The sequence below is a fragment of the Choloepus didactylus genome, chromosome 5, assembly GCF_015220235.1.
Source record: "Choloepus didactylus isolate mChoDid1 chromosome 5, mChoDid1.pri, whole genome shotgun sequence".
Taxonomy (NCBI): Eukaryota; Metazoa; Chordata; class Mammalia; order Pilosa; family Megalonychidae; genus Choloepus; species Choloepus didactylus.
In genome coordinates this window covers 83,974,988-83,979,934 of record NC_051311.1, presented here as the reverse complement: position 1 = coordinate 83,979,934, position 4,947 = coordinate 83,974,988, and the positions used below count along the sequence as shown (strand labels likewise).

Genomic DNA, 4,947 nt, shown 5'->3' with positions numbered 1-4,947 from the left:
ACTCTACTGTACACAGAGTAGAATTATGTTTATTTTCATTCTAAAAACCACTAAAATCTCTTCCCTAGAGGACGAAGCTAGAAATTAATAGATGGGAAAATGTATTATAAAGTGTCTGATATTAATTTTAAAAATTAATCACAATTTTTACTTGATTCCTATGTGGAATCCATGAACTTTGACCCAAGATTCTTAAGTGTGAAACACATGAGACACTGACAGGAGTATTGATATACAATGAGAGAAGTCTGCCTTAACTGGAAATGAGATTTAAGCTAACACATATTATTTTACATGGAGAATGAGAGCAAGATGCAAACTGTAATAAATCTCACTCCCAATCATACTCATCTCCAGGAGTTTTTCCCTACAAAATCCCATTCCTTCTAATCTCATTGTAGAAGCCATCTCTAGAGCTGAATTTATGGCAATTTCTTCAATGAAAATAAAGTGGGACTCCAATTAAGGAATAACCTAAATCTGCCTTGGGCTCAAACAATAATTATCTGAAGTTGAAGAAACATTAAACAAGATACCTTAAAAGAGCATGGGTTTATTTAATATTAAAGGTCTATATGACTAGATATTGTCAAGGTTATAGGGTTGCTTGGCATGCAGTCAACCATGAGAAAAGAAAACAAGAGATTATTCTCTATAATAATTATTAATGTATTAAGACATTTAATGGATGTGTGTTCAAGTCACTTACTACTGGGGTTCCCAGGATTTAGAAAACTTTGCAGGTAGCCGAGAATCTGGAGGAAATTACGTCACACTGAAAGCTTGAGAATTGCTTTATCGAGTGAGGGGATAACGGTAGGTTAAAAAGAGAGTAATCAGAGGGTAAAGAGGGAGATGGTGACAAGTCACCAAACAGGAAGTCAAAAGACTAGAATTCTAAATAATATTGTGTCCTATGGAAATCAAAATTAAGATCATCCAAATAAGAACAAGCAAAGGCTATTTATTCAGAGGTTGCAATAGGAAGGGAGTCAACCACCATCACTTGCATTTGGCAGAGACTCAAAGACAGGCAGAGGAATGGGAAAGCTTTATAAAGGAAAAATAGGAAGACATCAGGTGTGCCTAGTTGGAGGCTGTTGGCATGAGAAGCTGGAGAAGAACTAACTAGAAACTGGGCATCCTTTGCGATTAGTTAGGAGACACTATTTGGCTTTCTCTGATTGGTACTAAGTTGGAAGCTGGGATCAAAAATGAGGGAAGTTGTCAATCACTGATCAAGTCCTGACCATTCTGGGCCAATTGCTGCAGGGGTTGTTGTTTGGCTAGTTGCTGCAGGTTGTCTGTCAGAGTTCTACATTTATATATGGTCTGCTCTTGACCATTTGTATATTCAGTCTCTTAGACCCTAGCTAAGGCATTTCAACCTTTTTGAGGTTAGGGTTGGTGGGTGGCAGCTGCAAACTCCCTCAAGTCGGAGAGGTGAGACAAACCCGAGCCACCAGAGGGTGAGTATTTATACAGCCCAGGGGGAAGGGGCCCTGCCTCTGAGAGTTCCCGCCCAGTTAAGCAGCTGGAACTGATTGTTCTGGGTTCGGTTCAAGGGAAGGTCAGGCCTGCTGCATTAGACCTAATATCTCCCCCAGCTGAATGGAAACAAACTGAAACACCTACACACAAAGAAAAGGAGTGGGGGGAGGTTAGCAACGGTTGGGAGCCTGCCACTAGTTGTGTCAGTGACTTCCCCCGCAATCTCCATGAATGGGTTAAACATCATGCCAGACACAGCAAAATAAATAATTAATAGCCTTCAAGATATAAAGATACTACCTAGAATGCAGCACAGAGAGAAAATGAGATTAAAATTTGAAATAAAGAGTTAAAGACACAAAGGAGAAAATAATAAGGCCTAATATATAGCTAAATAGGAGACGCATGAGAGTCGACAGAACAGAAGTCACCACTCAAGGCAACAATGTATAAAAATCTTCTAGAGTTGATGGAAATATCTTGCCCCCAATTCAAGAAGTTCAATAGATACCAAGCAGAATAAATAATAAAAGCAAATTCACAACAACATGATTATAGTGAAACTGCAGGAGATACTTAAAAGCAGCTAAAGGACAAAGATAAATTACTTAAAAAGGAATATCAATTAGACTGACAGCTGACTTAGTAACAATGGAAGAGGACAGCAGAAAAATATCTATAATGTGCTAAAAAGCAGTTAACTGCCAAAACTAGAGTTCTAAATACAACAGACTAAAGGTTGTATCTCCTCAAGAAAATGGAATACAGAATGGAAGAGTAGAATGAAAGAAGCAATGATGAGGGAAGGAATTGAAGAACATGTAAGTAAATCTAAATAAGCATTGATTATAAAATTTGAGTATAATAAAAATTAGGGTGAACCATGTTGGCAATTTCATATATTTGACCTAATAATAATGATGAATTTGGGGGATTTAATAAATCAAATGCGTGGGTACACACATTTGTCAACACTCATATAATTGTACACTTAACATGTGTGCATTTTATTTTATAGTAAATTAAAGCCCACAAAGTAAATATTAAAAACAAATGGACAAGGGCATCTCACAAGGTTGTTGGTATTTTCCTTCTCTCTGCTCTCCCCCTTTTGTGTTTGGAACTCCCATGTGGGATCCCAGATCTCGGAATTAAAGATCTCATTTTGTTGTGTGGCCGGATTTTTTTAATGCTTGCCCTTCTTTACTTTAATCATTTCTGTGACTACCTCAAGGCTTAACTCATTTAAATCTTCCCGTTTATCTGAAAGAAGAGAAGAATGGCAAAAGGCAAAACCTTTTGTGAAACAAACAGCAAGAGGCACAGAGTGAAAAGGGTGACAAAGAGTTGGTACTTGTAAATGCCAGTTCCACATCTTCTGAAACTTCAAACAGAGAAGCTGCAAGAAGATGGAACTTGCCTGAGCCTGTAACCAGATTTCCACGACCTCCTGACCAGCCTACATGGAAGAAGTTTCTTGATTTACCTGAAGAACCTCCTAAAACAGCTGAAGAAGTAGTTACTGTTGCTCTCTGATGTCCAAGTGGGGGTATCCTGAAGAGAAGGTTTTCTAAGACTTGCAGCTCACAGGTCTTGTTTGACTGGATGATGAAGATTGGTTACCACACATCCCTCGATAGCCCTCCCACTTTCTTTCCCAGAAGGCCTCTGGAAGTGGAGGAAGGTTGGTCATTAGAAGACACAGGAATAACTGTGGATAGTGTACTCAATGTGGAAGAAAAAGAGCAGAGCAAATAATTAAGAAATGAGAACTACCTGTTCTACACAAAATCAGCCATGACCATACAGCACAATAAAGGATTCACTTTGAAATTGTGCCATACCTTGACTGAGCTCAAGGTAGTAAACACTTTAATGTTGCTATCCATGGGAATATCTGAACATAAATTAGGAAAGGATTGCTCTCTGCATGTAATAATATGTGGAATGTGCCATCTTATAGTATACCAAGTGAGAACGAGGTGAAAATGAATAAAATAAAATACTCAACAATTGATATTTTCCCTGGCTGACATCATTTTTCAGTGCACTAAAAAAAAAGTCATATGGCTTTGGTTTCTGGGTCTTCAGTCCTTACCTACCACATTATGGATATTTCGCAATTCAGTCAAACCCTTTGAAGTCTTAAAAGTAGGAATGTTTATTCTGATATATTTCTAAAAATTAAAAACTTGAGAGTTTCAACACTCTCTAAGGCTTTAAAGTTCTTTTTGCTAGTTATGTTTAATGTTTACTTAGCTAATGTTTGAGATTTATATAATTCTGCCTTGCATTAAATTGTACCTTTACAAAATTCCAAGTGGATTACTATTTTTAAGAATGAAACCATGAAAGTATTAAAACATAGGTGAATATATATATAAATATATACACACACACACACAGAGTTTCATTTTCCTGCTAGAAACCTATAAATCGCACACTAGAATATCAGGTTCAAACCCCAAATCTGGAATAAATGACTGTTAACCTTGTTATGGGAAAAAAAAAGTGGAAGTAAAATACTATATAATGACAAGTTATAAAGGGCACTAATGATATTTAAAGCATTTTAATATATTTATATTGTGTGAGTGGAGGATAAGGTAATGATTAACTTTAGACTGTACCAAGGCAAAAAGTCTTGATGCACTTTTAACAGTAATACTAAAAGAGCGGAAACAGAATGAAAGTTCTTAGGGAGCAGGGAGTGGTCTTTTTCAGCAGTCATTTAGTGTGACTTTACAAATGTAAACACAGACATAGAAATCGTGTAGCAGTGCCCAGTTATGAGGGATCACCTAGAAGATCCAGAAAGCTTTTATTAGGTTATTTAAATGAAAACAAAAGTAAGTAAACAAATACATGTACATGTTGTGTATATATATGTGTGTGTGTGTGTGTGTGTGTATATATGGAGAGAGAGAGGAGAAGAGAAGAGAGAGAAATCATGCAGACCTTTGAGGATCAGATTTTGAGGAATATTTTTTGGAGGTAATTAAATAGAATCTCCAAGTGATTAGCCATTTCATGGACCACAGAAAATAATGGGATGCAATAGGACATGAATAGAGGTACAAGTACAGATGTTGATATAAAATAATTCAGAATTAGGAGAATGTATAGGATCTTGTAGACAAAGTGAGTTACAGATCACAATTCATACACGAACAATTGCAAGACTTTAGAGAAGTGGAGAGCCTTTTTAAATTTCTAGGTCAGCTCTTTATTTAACAGATGAAGACACTGGGGTCCAGAGAGGCTAGTAATTCATGCCACAACATTTTTATTCCAGGACAATCAACTGCTACCATATTCCTTCTTGCAATAGTAATTACATTTTTTTATACCACAGGCAAAGATTTATGTAGCGTCTTGAAAAACACCTTTTAAAAATGTGCTATTCAGGACAATTATTTCAGTTAAGGTAGCTAATTGAGCACTTAGAGTAGTTAG

At 36.6% G+C, this 4,947-nt stretch overlaps 1 pseudogene; it reads left to right on the top strand.

Moving 5' to 3' along the window:
• The first annotated feature begins 2,288 nt into the window (after positions 1-2,288).
• Positions 2,289-3,249, top strand: LOC119535361 (annotated as a pseudogene).
• Positions 3,250-4,947: the final 1,698 nt, after the last annotated feature.